This window comes from Brachycentrus maculatus, unplaced genomic scaffold (genome assembly GCF_059751285.1).
Source record: "Brachycentrus maculatus isolate JH-2025_06_01 unplaced genomic scaffold, ASM5975128v1 h1tg000602l, whole genome shotgun sequence".
NCBI lineage: Eukaryota > Metazoa > Arthropoda > Insecta > Trichoptera > Brachycentridae > Brachycentrus > Brachycentrus maculatus.
In genome coordinates this window covers 160,407-179,826 of record NW_028281341.1, presented here as the reverse complement: position 1 = coordinate 179,826, position 19,420 = coordinate 160,407, and the positions used below count along the sequence as shown (strand labels likewise).

The following is a 19,420-nucleotide window of genomic DNA, read 5'->3' as shown; positions in this document are numbered from 1 at the left end:
ACCAGAGTTAACAGAAAATAAAGTTGCATATCGAAAATTATATTTTATAATTAATTATATTTTATATCAGAGAAGTAGAAATAAATAATTATATTTTAAAATGTATGACTTGTTACTAATATTCGAAATCTGTAAAATTGCTTATTGTAGGATATCTTTTACACACATGTCCATCTTGTTTAAAGACAATGTCATATTATGGTATCCCTCCTACACATTTAATTATACATTTATCAACCCGTCAAAATATATATAAAAAACCTACCATGCAAATTAATTTTGTGAAACGGAGCACAGAATAATTTAATTGTCAAATTAAAGGTTAGATAAATAAAAAATAAAAAAACAGAATCGTGTAGGTGAGCCATTACCGCAAGAAGATAAGATGAACTGTTAACCTCATGACGCCTGCAAGTTCAGTGGAGTTTATTTTAACCCTAGGATACCACACTGTCGTAAAAATTACGACGGCAAAATGACGATTCCTGGAAAAAAAAATATTCGCGTCGTTCCCGTACCTACTATTCATAAACCCAAAGAATGTTACTATTACATACTTCTAAAGTGATAAAATATTGATTATCATATAAATTCATGTTTTTTTTCTTTATCGTATTTTTTACGAATATTTAGTAACAACGTAACTCGTAGGATAGTGCCTTGGCTTATGTTGAGACACCTATAATATATATAAATTTAAGTATTATATCGATTTATATATTGTATATTATAGGTGTCTGAATATAAGACAAGCCACTATCTTTTTTAAATGAAGGAAGATGGAAGTCTAAGCACCCCAGGGATAACTGAGATGGCTGGCTTTAGTGATAATTTTTTACACGCGTGTAACGTTCACCTCTTCTTCGCTTCTTGAACATTCACGCATTTCCTCATACATCTCTGCTGATTATCCCGACTCCTGACCTCGACCTTTTTCAAGTATTCAAATACTTGATCATGCCAAGTATTCTTTGGACTTTCTCTGCTCCTATTACCAACCACATTTGCTTCATAGATTTGTTTAACTATAATATTTTCACTCATTTGATTCACATGCCTAAACCATCTCAGCATTCTTAATTTTATAGGCAATGCTTATCTTAGCTTTGTATTCTTTCCTTATATCAATATCGGAACATCATTTTGGGGTACGTTTTTTTGAGAGATCGCAATTCGGCTGCATAAATTCCACTTCCATACCCCTTTTACCAACTCCATGCTTAACTTTCATATCGTGGATGTACTGGCGAAAAACTTTAACTCAAAAATATGCCATTTTGACTAATGATGCAGTATTATAAAGTTTTTAACGTTCTATAAACTGGCAAAATACACCAAGTAGTTTAAAATGTCATATAAGGGTATTTTTCAAACCCCCATCCGCACCCCAATGGTGCATAGGGCACTGCATTATATAAACACAGTGTTATCTTCATCGTTAACACACGAAGGAAAGGTGATCAGCCCTCCGCTTCAGGTAGCAGTCCAGGATGATATTCAATAAATATTAGAGTGAAAAATCACTTATATTTATTTGAACCCCCTGGAAATCGAACTCGGGACCTCCAGAACGGTAGCCGAGCGTGCTGACCATCACACTGCGGAGGCAGACGGAGGGTATTTCAGCAGGCTAAAAGCTTTAAATAACAGGGAATATTCAAAGAGGGATTTTAGAGTTAACGTTTTTGCCATTATACTATTATATATAAAATTGATAAAACTTGTAAGAAATCAAAATTAAATTTAGTACAGAAAGTACAGATAAATAGTTTGCGTCGCATGAATATGTCTTCTTCTTTTTCTTCATGGTGTAGACCTTGTGGCCTGTTTTCAAACGGAATTAGCCTCCTGCGATGTCGATTCCCAGCTATCGACCCATCTCTTTGGTGGTCTGCCCGGGAGTCGTCTACTATGAAGTTGACCGTACAGTGCGATATAATCAATCACATTTTTAAAGTAAGCAATAACTTAATAACAATAATTTGTCCGCCTCCGTAGTGTAATGGTCAGCACGCTCAGCTACCGTTTTGGAGGACCCGGGTTCGGTTCCCAAGGGGGGTCAAAATAAATATGAGTGATTTTTTCACTGTAATATTTATTCAATATTACCCTGGACTGGTACCTGAAGCGGAGGGTTGATCACCTTTCCTTCATGTGTAAACGATCAAGATAACACTGCGTTTATATGACGCAGTACCCTATGCACCATTGGGGTGCGGATAAGGGTTTTATTATTATTATTATTAAGCAATAACTTTACATACCGTTGAACGAGAAATGTTAAATGGATGAATCACAAGATATTTTTATTTTATCAGGGCTTACCGGAGTGAGGCTACCCGATTTCACATTGCAATTATTTTTTATAGCCTCGTACTAAGCGGAACATAAACATTAAATATATGTTACAATTATTTATGTTTTCAGTAATTACATTTGAATAACATCAAAAATTGGAGACGCGTTGATTTACGATTAAGATCATAGAACAAACTATGTATGCATAGGGTGTTTTTTTATTGGTTTGAATTTTAATGTGGCAACATTGTTTCTACAGACTATCAATGAGACAGTTGACAGTCGACTTGCAGTCAGTACGTTTTGCAATTTCACCATGAATAGACTGGATGACCATTACGCGCGTCGTAGGTTCGGCGAATGGCCCGAAAACAATATTCAACTTGATCTGTATTTTCAACGCAAAATTTTGTTCACCGATGAGGCACATTTTTGGTTAAATGGCTAAATCAATAAGCAGAATTGCCGAATTTGGAGTGGAGAAAACTTAGAAGCTTTTATTGAGACGCCCTTACATCCATTAAAAGTCACTGTTTGGTATGCCCATAAGGCAGGTGGAATCATTGACCTATATATTTTTTAAGACGATGCCGGCCAGAATATTACGGTCAAAGGATAGCGCTACAGCACCATGATTACGGACTTCTTAATACCTCAGTTGAATGACATTAATGTAACAGAGCTGTGGTTTCAATAAGATGGCGCAACATGCCACACGGCGGGTACCACCATCAATTTATTTGGGAAAATTAGAATTTGTATACCTCTAAAAAAACACCCTATATGTATAATGTTTATTATAAAATAAAGGTAGGACTTTGGTTAGCTAATAAATATAACATGATGTAACGCATGACACACCAAATTATTACATTATAATCGGATTTAAATATGCACATAAAAAGTTTCCCAAGTTCAAAGACCTAATTGAAAATAACCGATATGGAAAATATTAAATCTGTAGATTGAGGTGTTTATTTTGTATAAAAAATAATTTTGTAAAGGAAATGTCTCATACTTTGTTTCATCTGTATAATTAAAATATTTATTTAATCAAAAACTCACTTCTCCTTACGGTATTCTTCAGACAGGTATGCAATTTTGTCACAGCTTTCATAACTTATAACTTAATTCATTTTAAAATTAACATATTAGAAATGTTGCTATTTGAAATCTCAAAATAAATAAAGAAAAATATAGAGGTCTGGGGATTTACAGGGTTTAAAACTTGTTATAGGCTGGTTATATTATCACTTTATACATGTGTAACATTTACCTTTATACCCATGATTAACACAGCCAAACTACTCAAATTTTGGAAGTCATACATGTATGATCAATCTTATAACGTTCCATGGTTGAGTTCACAACAGGCGTCTATGATTGGATTTAGAGAGCTTTAATTTAGGAGAGACTTGATCACTTGCAAATTCAGAAATTAAATAATGATAATCCACCCAGGTAACTACAATGCACTACGCATAATAATGCGAATAGAATACTACATAATATGAATTGAATACCGATTATTACGACTCCTGACCTGATCATTCAAGAATGCAGAAATTGAATAATGATAATTCCACCCAGGTAACTACAATGCACTACGCATTATTCTAAAATTAATTTAATACCGATTATTGCTACTACTGACCTGATCATTCAAGAATGCAGAAATTGAATAATGATAATTCCACCCAGGTAACTACAATGCACTACGCATTATTCTAAAATTAATTTAATACCGATTATTGCTACTACTGACCTGATCATTCAAGAATGCAGAAATTGAATAATGATAATTCCACCCAGGTAACTACAATGCACTACGCATTATTCTAAAATTAATTTAATACCGATTATTGCTACTACTGACCTGATCATTCAAGAATGCAGAAATTGAATAATGATAATTCCACCCAGGTAACTACAATGCACTACGCATTATTCTAAAATTAATTTAATACCGATTATTGCTACTACTGACCTGATCATTCAAGAATGCAGAAATTGAATAATGATAATTCCACCCAGGTAACTACAATGCACTACGCATTATTCTAAAATTAATTTAATACCGATTATTGCTACTACTGACCTGATCATTCAAGAATGCAGAAATTGAATAATGATAATTCCACCCAGGTAACTACAATGCACTACGCATTATTCTAAAATTAATTTAATACCGATTATTGCTACTACTGACCTGATCATTCAAGAATGCAGAAATTGAATAATGATAATTCCACCCAGGTAACTACAATGCACTACGCATTATTCTAAAATTAATTTAATACCGATTATTGCTACTACTGACCTGATCATTCAAGAATGCAGAAATTGAATAATGAAAATTCCACCCAGGTAACTACAATGCACTACGCATAATAATGCGAATAGAATACTACATAATATGAATTGAATACCGATTATTACGACTCCTGACCTGATCATTCAAGAAAGCAGAAATTGAATAATGATAATTCCACCCAGGTAATGCACCACGCATTATTCTAAAATGAATTTAATACCGATTATTGCTACTACTGACCTGATCATTCAAGAATGCAGAAATTGAATAATGATAATTCCACCCAGGTAATGCACCACGCATTATTCTAAAATGAATTTAATACCGATTATTGCTACTACTGACCTGATCATTCAAGAATGCAGAAATTGAATAATGATAATTCCACCCAGGTAATGCACCACGCATTATTCTAAAATGAATTTAATACCGATTATTGCTATTACTGACCTGGACACTCATGAATGCAGAAATTGAATAATGATTATTCTACCCAGGTTACTACAATGCACTACGCATTATTCTAAAATTAATTTAATACCGATTATTGCTACTACTGACCTGGCCACTCATGAATGCAGAAATTGAATAATGATAATTCCACCCAGGTAACAACAATTCAATACGCATTATTTTAAAATGAATTGTATGAGGATTATTATGACTTCTGACCTAACCACTCATGAATGCAGAAATTGAATAATGATAATTCCACCCAGGTAACTACAATGCACTACGCATTATTCTAAAATGAATTGTATAACGATTTTTACGACTCCTAACCTGATCATTCATGAATGCAGAAATTGAATAATGATAATTCCACTCAGGTAACTACAATTCACTACGCATTATTCTAAAATTAATTGCATGCCGATTATTACGACTCCTGACCAGACTACTCATAAATGCAGATATTGAAAAATGATAACTCCACCCTTCTTACTACAATGCACCATGCATTATTTTATAATTAATTGAATAAACATTGCGATGTATAGAAAAGCTCGACGTCATGTACATCGCAACGTTCCCAACATGTGTTCCGTGGTATATAGCCGCATTCCTGCCATTTGTTTTGCTCGATCATATTTCGCAATGATAAATCTAATTGTCCACTAAAGCGATCCATCACCCTGTTCAGCACTGTTCGTTTGCAAATGTCAAAGGTCAACCACCTCATGGGAGAACATAGAGACATACGTCATCGCTGATTCATCCTGCGAGGAGCAGACATGTCGCTGTTAATTGAAAGTAAATTAAACGGACACTCGTTTGAGTATGTCCGAATCTTTGTACACAAATCTTGGTTTGTCCACTTAGGAGGTATTTAAAAAAAATCTTCTACTAGTTTTTTTTAATTTAATATTTTTTATTTAATACGGTTACATTTAAAAAAAAAATATTTTATTTTCTAAACATTTCTACTTACAATCTTAAATTTAAAAACGCAGTTCTCTCCAATAAAGAGACTGAGCCCTTATGCTTAGAGAGGGACTTACACTTGTTAGTTATGTTTGTTGGTAAAACAGTTTATTTTTATTGAAATTATAATTATTATTTTTTCTTTCTTAAATTAACATATCGTTCACCCCTTTCAAGAATTTTCAGTTATGCATGTTTTTGGAATGCCCAGAAAATGTACTACAATATTATATCCCAGCAAAAGCGGCATATTTTTAACTTAATATTTACCCGCTACAGGGCAGAAAGTGTTGTTTTTTGAATTTTGAAGAAAATGTATTGTTGAATTATTTTTTAAAATATACTTAATATTTTTCGAATGGAGAAAAGGTTTCAGGTTTTACCTAAAAAGATCTGTTGCACAGTAGAAAGTTCAATAAGTGGCTTGATATTTATTTTAAATACATCGTATTATATTTTCAAACCTTAAAAACGATCTCCTTAAAAATCAAGTTTTTTGATAAATGACGTTATTGAAAGATTAAGTGAGATTGAAAAAGAGTGAGTGATATATAAAATTCATTTAATTTATTTTGTAGCATTTTGAAGTCTTCAATTTTCTTATGTCTGTAAGAAGGTGGTGTTGTCAATAATGGGTAGAATTGGTGAATGTACACGTGTGTAAAATGATCACTTAAACCAGCATATGACGGTCGTCAGCTCGTGAATGGCCAGACTTCAATATTTTTCTTCATCTTTGATGAGATGTCAAAAAATAATAAATATAACTCCTGTAATTGGAGATAATCCAGATTTTGTGAACAAGTATTTGGACACACTCAAAATGTTGTATCATTTACCTTGCTTATAATGTACAAGGTTTATGGATCATTTAGTTGATTTTTGTTTCTTCTAACGTCGAGCGAATGATGAACTAAAATTGTCTCATTAAAAAATTAAAAATATTGAATGATATTAAAAATGATAATTTCCAGTTTTCCCGTAAGGATTTTGCTAACAGTACCAACTCGCATGTGTCAAGTTCGTGATATGATCTTAGCATTGAGGAATATGGTACCACCCGAAATAAACCGTGTGTATTACTTATGGGGACACATCAGATAAGAAGGCCCATTTCGGATTTATCATTTGCTCCCGTGGTGTTTATCAAGATGATGCGAGATAGGTCATGAATAAAGCTCACACTCGTATTTTTGATATTTATTATTCAAAAATTCATTTATTTTCGCCACGACTTACCGGAAATCATAAACCAGCGTGCTTGAAGCCTCAAATTTATAGTCTTCTGAGTATTTAAATGCCGCGAAAATGATAATATTGACCATACATTTGTCTTCATTACCGGCTTGGGTGACGCTAATGAACGCTTCATAGTCTTGCATTTCTGTGAATGTTGACTAACTAACTAACCATCAAGCTGCTTCTCCGTAGAGGCGGGCAGAGAGAATAGAACGCCACACCACTGTGCCTTTGCAAACAATCTTCGTCTTACACACCGATTATTACAACTCCTGACCTGACCACATTCAAGTATTTGAAATACACATTTGATTATGCCAAGTCAGTCAATTCCTCGGTTCATGTCATTTCTTTGGTCTTCCTCTGCTTCTATTTCAAACTACATTCGGCTCATTTTGTATGGCTGTTCTTTTCTCAATCCCACGTGTCCAAACCATTTCAACACACCTTTCTTAATTTTATCGTTAATGCAAATCTGAGCCTTGCATTATTTCCTAATTTTATCATTCGAACATCTATCAAACATTCTTTTGCTGCTCATTCGTCTGACAGATCGTATTTCGACTACATTCTGTCTACTTTAATCCTCCTTTTGCCATCTTCATTTCCATATATAAGTGTTGGATACATACATTAGTACCAGGAGTCCGTTATATACTGCCAGTTGAATTTTCACTGGCATGTATATTGTATCTAGAAAATGTACTATATCTCAGCAAAAGTGGCATATTTAAAACTTAATATTTACCCGCTACAGGGCAGAAAGTGTTGTTTTTGCATTTTGAAGAATAGGTAATGATTAATTTTTTTTTAAATTTACTAAATATTTTTCAATTGGAAAAAAAAATTAGGTTTTACCTAAAAAGATCTGTTGCACAGTAAAAAGTTCAATAAGTTAATTTTATTTTATTTTTAAACTTTAAAAACAATCTCCTGAAAAATCAAGTTCTTTGATATATGACGTTGTATATATTTGTATATGATATTGAGCGACACGTTCATTATTAGTGTGAATTGTGTAGCTATAAAATTGGTCCAAGTTTTGATAGTTGCTAGGCACTGTACATACGGGTTGGCCTTTACGCAGATTTCAGCTGAGCACTGTTAGTTTTATCTTCGCCAATTTATTTGATACAGCTATATTCGACGAACTATTCCAACTGTTTCCGATAGTTAGCCTCCATTTCGTACATTCACAGGCTCGACGTACCCAGTACTTAGTACAAATATCAACTTCCGTCATAGGTGTAATACTTATTCGTTTACCTTCTATTAAATATAATTAATAAATTAATTCACTGAATTTTTTGTACGGAATAAACTATTTACTTAGGCGGGCTTATTGCTAAGAAGTAATATATTCCAACTAATTTAAGATAGACTATTGGTACTGATAAAAACATGAATCTTATTTATCCGTTTAAAGTAAGTGGACAGATAATTTACTTCTTCTAACGGTTATCCCTAACAAATGGTGAATAGGGCACTGCTTCGCGTCGACTCCTAAGTAGAAAATCTTAGAATCTCATAACAAGGATTTGGACACACTCAAAATGTTGTGAATAAAATAACTGGCCTTCTTTTTATGTTGAAAATTATGTTGTCAGACGTCTCCTAGTGTGTGAAGTTATTTTTTTTAATATTTTTTTATATACAGAGAAATATTTGTGTTTTTATTGTTAACACAAATATTTCAATTTATTACTATTTCTGTGAGCCTAGGCAGCTCAGCATTAGAAAAGGTATCAAATTGTGGTAATGTGGGTTCGAACCGAGAAACTCTGACTCAAGAGTCCGCGACACTAACCACGGGACCACAACCTTAAATAAAAAGCTTTCTCAACTCAACCATAGACTCTGCCGAGAACTCGGATATGGAAGAACCTGTCAGTTATACGATTAATATACACGCATATGTACATATATATTCCAAATAGTTTTGGAGTTTTAAGAGAAATCTAGGTACCTATCTCCATTTGGAACCATAGATGCTGCTAAGAAATCACACATAGAACGACGTGTGAATTATTTGATATTTGCGTTCGAAAAATTATTGAAGTTTGGTTATCAATCATGGGTAGAATGGTGAATGTCACGCTGTATAAAATGACCTCTTAACCAGTATATGACAGGTCTAAAGCCCTGTAAATACCAACAAAAAATATTCTTCTTCATATTTGTTGATATATCAATTAAAAGCTATTTTAGTTCAGTGCTAGGTGGTACATGATTTTTATCATATAAAAAAAATAGGAATTATTAAAAAAGAAGGTGGTATAATGATAAAAAGTCACTTAATTTATAATACATTTAAAATACTGTTTTTTAACAATGAATTTAAAATAAATATAAGCAAAGTGCTCTGAATTTTAATAGCAATCAAGTATGTGTATGTGAAACGTCTATGACAAAGGGCACTTTTTCATCTAACATCATATAAAAATATGCAATTAGTATTGTTGGATGAATCGTAATTTTTAAATTTCACATGGCATGAATGTGGAAATTGTAATAATATGGAGAAATTTTGATGGAAGAACGCGAATAATGAATTAAGAACTGGTACTGACATCGTGGGAAAATGTGTATATATTAAGCACACACCGCAATTAAACATTGTAATACATGTTTTGTTATAATTTATTTATTTTCTTAAGTAATACTGGGTCCCTTTTATCATTCACTTTGTGTAATACCACTTAAAATAACACTACTTCATGACCACCGATTCATTGTCATTCCATCCTCAGGTCAATACTAAAGACTAGACTAGTAGACTAAAGTGAAATTGTTATGGTCTGCATTTTTTAAAAATCTTTGAAAGAGAGAAAAAAGTTAAAGTAATGAGAAAACTCAGTGAGGGCAAATCACCATCATCTGTAATTCGTTATTATGTGTATGATGATAATAAAAATACGATTATTTACACACACACAAATATATATATATATATATATATATATATATATATATATATATATATATATATATATATATATATATATATATATATATATATATATATATATATATATATATATATATATATATATATATATAAATATATATATATATATTTATATATATATATATATATATATATATATATATATATATATATATATATATATATATATATATATATATATATATATATATATATATATATATATATATATATATATATATATATATATATATATATATATATATATATATATATATATATATATATATATATATAACGTGGTAATATTTTATTTGTAAATTGGGTGTAAATAATATGTAAAGTGGGTGTATAATAATAAAATAAACAATGTATTGCTTTGTAATTAAAGAAACGACAAGAAAAGTTTATTCTCAATTAATCTTTACAATAATTTTTATATCTATCTGATTCTGACGGTTAATAATATTATATTTTTTCTATCGGATCTCTTTTGTTTAATTCTGTGCGACGCATGCGACATCTGGTGGTAGAACTGTTTTATGTAGGTACTATTTGTACAGTATCTACTCAATGAATTAGGGCCACCCATTATTTTTTTGAATACTCTGAAATCTTTGGATTATTATATTTATTTTACATAAATACTTTAAGTTTTCTATTGATATCTAATATCATGTATATTACTTTCAATAATATGTAAAATATACCTGGATTATTTAACCCTTTACAAAATTTCAAACCCTTTTTCTGAGAAAGGTCCCTAATTAGCACAGGTAGACAGATAGTTGAAAGTTCAAAAAATAGTCCTATCTCATTTATTAGTGAAGTTTCTTGAGTTTTGGTTGTTGTTTTGTTCAAAGAGGTTATATAGTTATCGTGTCTTGTGAAAAAAACTTAATTTTTAATTTTAGTTCATAAAATATAATTTTTTTTTGTAAACACAAGTGTTTTTTTTGAAAAGGACGAAATGGGAAAAAGTAAAGATATTTCTGAGGAAAAAAAGTCTAGTGTTATAGTGCTACTGAAATTAGGAATACTATCTAATAGAGAAATTTCAAAAAAAGAAAACGTTTCTCGTCAAACAGTGGACAGAATTTCAAAATCAATAAAAAATCAGTCACCCGCCACCAGCAATCGGCGAAAGAACTGTCGTAGGATTAGAAAAACAACACCGAGGACTGATCGAAAAATCGTTCAAAGTACCTTAGAAAACCGTAGTGCATCAGCAAAAACATTAAAAATAAAATTGGAAGAAGAGGGTATAAATATATCGGTATCAACACTGAGGCGACGTTTTTACGAAGTAAATCTGAAATGCAGGCGCCCTGTAAAAGTACCAAAATTGACACCACGAATGAAAGCGGATCGATTAAAATGGGCCAGGCTACATCGAAATTACTCGGTAGATGATTGGAAAAAGGTATTTATTTAAACTGAATTTTCAACATATCATTTTAGTAAATAAACTTATATGTTTGAATTAAACTTAAATTTTCATTATTTTTCAGGTCATCTTTAGTGATGAGTGCCGGTTAGAAGCCGTGACAGAGAGCCGTCGATTCATCAGGAGAACACCAATGGAACGTTACAATGAGGCCTGTGTGATAAAAGTTATCAAACACCCCCCTGCAACAATGATATGGTCATGTATTATTAACAATTTACCTGGGCCGTTGTTTTTCGTGGAAGGAACAATGAACCAAAATTCCTATAAGCAGGTCCTCGAACGAATTTTATTGCCCTTCTACCACACTCGACCCAACAGAAGGTCCATACACCTTCATGCAGGATGGGGCACCTTGCCACCGGGCTAAATCAATAATAAAATTTTTGTCTAACAAAAATCTGCCTTTGCTCCCCTGGCCTGGAAATTCTCCGGACCTTAATCCTATAGAAAACGTATGGATCATGTTAAAAAATAAGGTATACTCATTTCCAAATCCGACAGTAGACTGTCTAAAAAAAAATATTCAAAAAATTTGGTCAGAAGACGAAGAAATAAAGAACATGATAAAACAGTGCATTTTAAGTATGCCAAAAACAATTGAGGCAGTTATTTCTGCCAAAGGTGGAAATACTAAATACTAACTATATTTATATGAAAAAATATGCGTAATTTAAGCGTAATAAAGTGTTCATGTGTAAATAAAATTCAATGTTGTTTTATTCAAGGTTTTCTCTGAGTTATTCCTGTTTGAATTGAGAAATTGCGCGAAATTCTGCGTGGCCCTAATTCATTGAGTAGATACTGTAAGTACTTAATAAAATGTATAGGTAGGTACCTAGTTATATATATATATATATATATATATATATATATATATATATATATATATATATATATATATATATATAAATATATATATAGTTTATTACGGTATTATTTAAAATATATTTCATGAGGAACAAATTGACATAGTTTTAAAAGATCTTTTAAGCACTTTAAAAAAATCTGATCGCTAAAAAACCCTTGTTAAATAAATAATAAAAAATTCTGCAGTTCTTGAGACGATCTAATGCATGTTTTTTTGCATCTCGCGTTTTATTTATTTAATATTTTTATATTTGTACACGTTATTTGGTAGACACTACGTTTAAACATAATGATTTTAATGCTGATTAAATCAGCATTAATTAGTTAATAATAAAGTTTTATTTTCGAAATTAAAAAAAGTTTTCCCATCATAATTGATCTTAAAATGTAAAGTTGAATCAATAAACCAAATCACGGTAATTACAAACTAAATTAATTTACTTTTCATATCTTTTAAGATCTCTTTTTAAAGCTTAACTGTGTCTTTAATGGCCGATGAAATTATTATTTGAGGGCATTATCTTGTAAATATTCGCAGTTCGAAATTAAATTTTATTTACATTAATTTTCAGAACGCCGGCGTTAATGTTGCCAAAAGTAAAATTTTATGGTATTTAGACGATTCGGAGGTATAAGAAGAAGTAAAAGTGATCAAATTAGAAATGTATATCACAAAAAGATGATTCGGTTCGCGGAACTATGAATATTTAAATTTAATTTTCTTGATTTAAATACCGGAGGCAAACTTTATCGTTTAAAAGTCAGATTTGAAAACACATATTTTGAGATAATTATCAAGATTCGGAATTCAAGTATAATATAGAAATTATGTGAGAGAAAATTATAATTTTGCTGGTAATATTATCTCCTAAATAATATATATGTATGTGAACAAATTCGGAATGAATCTCACCTGTGTTCAAATAGAATAAGAAAAATAAATAATTCACCAATCTGTCAACTGATGACGCTAAATTCAGACACATTTCTAAACGTATCAAAAATCGTACCGACATGTGAAAGGTTCTTGGACTATTTCATATATACAGGTTTTTAATAATTAATGCAATATGGATGTTCAATAATGGGTAGAATAGTGAACGTTACACAAGTGTGTAAAGTGATCGCTTTAGCCAGCCAAATGCCAGGTCGTAAGCCCTGGGATGCTCAGACTTCCGCCTTCTTTCATATAAAGAGAAACGATAGATGTTTCACATTTCACAAATGTTTCACAAATGTTTCACAAATGTTTCTCAAATGTTTCACAAATGTTTCACAAATGAAAATCCTTTACTTTTAAAGCTTGTCTGCAAGTAGGATAGCAGGAATATGGAAGGTTAACTAACTAACTAACTAACTAACCATCACGCTGCTTCCCCGCAGTAGTAGGCAGAGAGAATAGAGCGCCACACCACTCTGTCCTTGCAAACATTCTTCGCCTCTTCCGCGTTCATGCATCTCCTCATACATACCCGCCGATTGTTACGACTCCGAACCTGACCACTTTCAAGTATTTGGCATACCTGATCGTGCTATGTTTTTCTCGGTCTTCCTCTGCTTCTTTTCCCATTAACATTCGCCTCCTAATATGGAAGGCTAATGTTTAAAAACAAGCAGACCAATTGAAAATTTAACTGTTTTATAAATCCCTATGGTAAATACCATATATTACGTAGATATTACCACAAAATGCTTACCGAATCAATTTTAAAAAAATATCTTTCTTAAACTTTTTTTGCTGTTCACAAGAATCGAACTCACGACGTCAGTTTCGCAGTCGAGCGTCTGCCTAACTACGCCACAGCGCTCGTTTAAATGAAGTATTAATATCGATTAATATTCATTTACAATCTCAACATATTATTATAAAGTTAATAAATAATATTAGTGTATGGATATGCAAATATATTTTAACCAATGGAAAATAAAAATATAGCCCTAATCATATTATATTAGATCATACATTTTGATATTTAATTATGTGATTCTAAAACATAATTATATTGTAATGTAAAACTCGTACATATTTACATAAATTATAGTCTCAATATAAAATTTTGCGTAGGATCTAAACAGTGATTAAATTATTCACTCGGGTCTCTTATCAATAACTCAATTTGAAAATGGAGATGACAGATTTTCAATCTATCCCCCGCAATTTAAGACACCAGATAACGCTGATTAATGCGCAGTTGTTTTTTTTCTCTTATTTTTTTTTAATTGAAAAATAAAGGAGTTTGTTGGAGATGTTATTCTATTTTGTTATATTTTAAATTTTATTTCTTATCTTATATATGATATCAAAGCGCGAACCGTAAACTAGATTGATGCTGTATAATGCTCGTGTGTTTTGTGTATATATTCATTTTTTAATTTATTAACATGTGAAGGGGAAACTCACAAACATCCAATTCATTAAGTGATAAGTCGCGCGGGGCCTCAGACGTGACTCAACGTACAATATGTTTTTTAAATACATGTTGGAATTAGATTATTTTATAATATACATAATATATTTTCACAAAAATATTTTTATAAATTTTTCAGCCCTCTACCATTCAATAATTCTTTTTTTTTGAAAGCCACATATTTATTTTGAAGAAAAACTTATTTTTTAATAAATAAATGTTATTTAAATCAAAAATTCTATTACGTCAAATCTGAATTGGGTTTAAAGAAAATTAAGTTGCAATTTATCGTAAATTAGGCCTTAACATACAAGTGAGGTATGAAATCGGAAGTATGGTTTTTTACGGGCTTACGACCTGTCATTGGCAGGTTTAAATGACCACTTTATACACTTAGTAATATTCTATATGCTATCCATGATTCACACTCACATGACTCCATATGCATATTTATTATTTTATGACATCTCATCAAAGATGAAGAAGAATATGGAAGTCTGGGCATTTACGGGGCTGACGACCGTCATAGACTGGTTTAAATGATCACTTTACACACTGTAACATTCACAAATTCTACCCATCATCGACAACCACACAACTAAAATTCTTGGAAGTTCTATATAATATATGAACCAATTTTGGAACTTTGTTTTTGAATCACTAGAACTTCACCAGATACATCTATTGGTGAGATGAAAAGAATATTTAAAAGAATATGGCATAATTATTACTTATTTCCTTTTAACAATTTATATTTAAAAAAAATCGATGTATTCATATAATTCGAATACGGGAATGTTATCAATTGGTAACCTTCAACGTTTTTAGTTCCAAGTTTTGGAGTAAAAAATACTATGGAATCTTATTTACATAATTAACAGTTGAATGGCCACGAAAGGTTGAAGAGAACCTTTGTCAATAGTAATGCTTTAAACTAATGCAATAGGCAGTGCTTTTAAAGCTTTATGTTCCGTTAGTGAAATGTTTTAAGTATTTAATATAATAAAATAACAACTAAATAGTTTTATTTTAAGTTTGACGTATTATTTCATAGGTCATATAACACTATCAAAAACTATATTATTTTACTTTTATATTTTTTTACAAAAATGTTAAACATTAGTATATGAATACTCGATTTTTCGATTTTGGTCGACTCAGGTGCACTTGTTAAATATTTTGTGTAGTTTTAAGTGTATAAATAGTGCTATGGTAGTAAGGGTAGTATTGTTTGTATGCTGTGGTAGTGATTGTCCTGACGAAGAGATGGGTATGTCTCGAAACCGGTAGACATAAAAATCTTTGTGAGTGGTTATATATACTAATATTACTAACATTTTTGTAAAAAATATAAAAGCAAAAAGGACTAACCACAAAGTAAATGCTTTAAATATTAATGATATTGAGTACATTATTTTATTCAATAGCTTTTCGTTGCACAGTATCAAAATAAGGATACATATTTTTTTGTTTAAATCAATTATTATTTCTGAAGTTTTCTCATTGTTCATTTTTCGTGTCTATATTTTACTCCAATATCAAACTTTTATTTTGTTTAGGAGAATTATTTGTATTCTTATTTATATTTATTTTTGAAAAATATGGTCCCTGGAGTAAAAATCCATTTTAGTGGTATTTAATATTCTATTTTTTTCTTATAATTTTTATAGTAATAATAACAACTGATTTAATTAAGATAAAGTTATATATTATGCCAGAAAAAATATATTTCATTAAAATAACTAGTTATTAGAATAAATATATAGTTTAAAAAATTACAGTTTAAATGTAACTAATTATATTATCATTAAAGTAACCTAAAAACTAATCATTCAATTGATATTTAATGTATGTGCATAAAAATATAGTTTAAATTAAAATGCTATCTAAAAAATTAATAATAATTACGAGTACAAAAAACAATCTCGAAAGTAATGAATGAAACGTTATAAGTAGTCCTATACTTTTCACAGTACTCACTATCGATAAATAAGTATTACTCATTAAAAATGATTATAAGTGAAAAATAGTTTAAAAAATGTTTAAGTATAATATATTACAAAACAAGTACAAGAGCATTGCAAACTTTGTACTACAATTCGTCGTTGATTCAATATTTGCAATTTTAATACATAATTTTTGTTTGAATATCAAAACAGTTATTTCATAGAGTTTTTTTTTATATACGAGTATGGTGGCAAAAAATAGGAAATGATAAAATATCCGAGTAGGTAATCTAGAAATTTTAACTGTTGATTTAAAAAAACAAGGCTCATTAAAATATTTATTAAGATTAGTTAAACGATTGAACAGATAACTGAGATTCGTGATCCCAAGAATTTAATTATTTAATTAATTTATAAAACGAATAAATGAATATTTTTATCAAAATATTGAATATTTTTCAATAATTTTTTCTTATCGATTTGTTAAACAAAATTTAATCGTACTATGATAAATGTTTTTTTTTCTTGAAATCAATTTGATTAAATGTTTTAATTTCGTTGAATATGATACGTAATACTGTGTAAAATGAATGAATTAATATTATTGTATGAATATTGAACGTTATTCATTTATTATTTCTTTATCAATTTGTTTAATTTAGTGTTACATAGGTACCTAAAATTTCATTGTACTATGGTAAAAAAAAAATTCTTGATACAAATTTTAATTAATGCTCTTATTTTGTTTGATATAACTCGAGATATTGTTTGGAATGAATGAATTAATATTTTTCTTTGAATTTTGGATATTTTTCTATAATTCTTTCTTTAATGATTATTGTTAAACTAAATGTTACATACATAGAATTTAATTGCAGTGGAACAATTTTTTTTCTTAACTTAAATTTGATTTAATGTTATAATTTTTATGTTGAATATGACACGAGATATGAAGTAAATATATTTTTTAACTCACCTCTAAGTCAGTAAACTCCTCACAGAGCTTTGAACGAAGCGATCGATGCACTGGATTAAAAACTTTCCTCTATATTATACAAGCTTTTACCACCGTAATGCACAAATTGTGAAAATAAACAAACAACTCGTCGGACGAAACTCGGCCTCCTCGACTGTCACATGCGATCTAGCGCGAACCGTCGAGCGGGCTGTGCTCCTCTTATTGTGTCGGGAGTCGGGAATCGGAGATAGTACTGCAGGGTGATGCGCGCGACACACGGTGATAACGTCCGTCCGCACGGCGAGCCTGCGGCGCACTGACGTTGCGGGCTGCCCGCACAGCCACCCGCCCTCTGGCGGTTGCTGCCCGATGCTAAGAGGAAAATCGAATATATATATATATATATATATATATATATATATATATATATATATATATATATATATATATATATATATATATATATATATATATATATATATATATATATATATATATATATATATATATATATATATATATATATATATATATATATATATATATATATATATATATATATATATATATATATATATATATATATATATATATATATATATATATATATATATATATATATATATATATATATATATATATATATATATATATATATATATATATATATATATATATATATATATATATATATATATATATATATATATATATATATATATATATATATATATATATATATATATATATATATATATATATATATATATATATATATATATATATATATATATATATATATATATATATATATATATATATATATATATATATATATATATATATATATATATATATATATATATATATATATATATATATATATATATATATATATATACTTATATATATATATATATATATATATATATATATATATATATATATATATATATATATATATATATATATATATATAAATATATAAATATATATATATATATACATGTATATATACTCGTATATATATATATTATAGATAACATTAAGAAGGGTGTGTTGTGGCGGTTTGGATATGTGGAACAAACGAGTAATGAAAGAAGGGTAAAAAAAAAATTGAGGCTAAAGTAGTTGAAAAGAAGAGCGGAGGAAGTCCGAGGAAAACTTGGCATAATCAGATATGTCAAAAACGGTCAAGTTAGGAGGGGAAATAATCTGCTTGTATGTATGTATGAGGAAATCCATGAATGTGGAAGAGGCGAAGAATGTTTGCAAAGACAGAGTGGTGTGACTTGATCAAGTCAACTTTTTAAAATGCTTCCATATTCTTCTTCATCTTTGTTGAGTTAACTATAAAAACTCCAGAATTTGAGAACAAATTTTAGGAAACCCTCAAAATATTATGAACATTAAATTTGTGTTCACCCCCGTATCCTTAAAGAACTTAAAAATATTTATTTACTATTCAAATAATTGAAAATGGAAATTGTATCTTGTCAGAAATTTTATTTTCCAAAATAAATTATTAACAGTAAAACAATTTAAACTATGTAAGTATGTTTATTATT

General features: G+C 29.8%; 1 protein-coding gene across 1 annotated transcript in view; it reads right to left on the bottom strand.

The window, feature by feature from the left end:
• Window positions 1-18,167, bottom strand: part of LOC148301125 (protein limb expression 1 homolog) — a 146,490-nt gene extending 128,323 nt beyond the window's left edge. The window contains exon 1 of the mRNA XM_088273760.1: window positions 17,871-18,167. The gene's annotated coding sequence lies outside the window, so the exon portion shown is untranslated. The remainder of the gene's footprint in view (window positions 1-17,870) is intronic.
• Window positions 18,168-19,420: the final 1,253 nt, after the last annotated feature.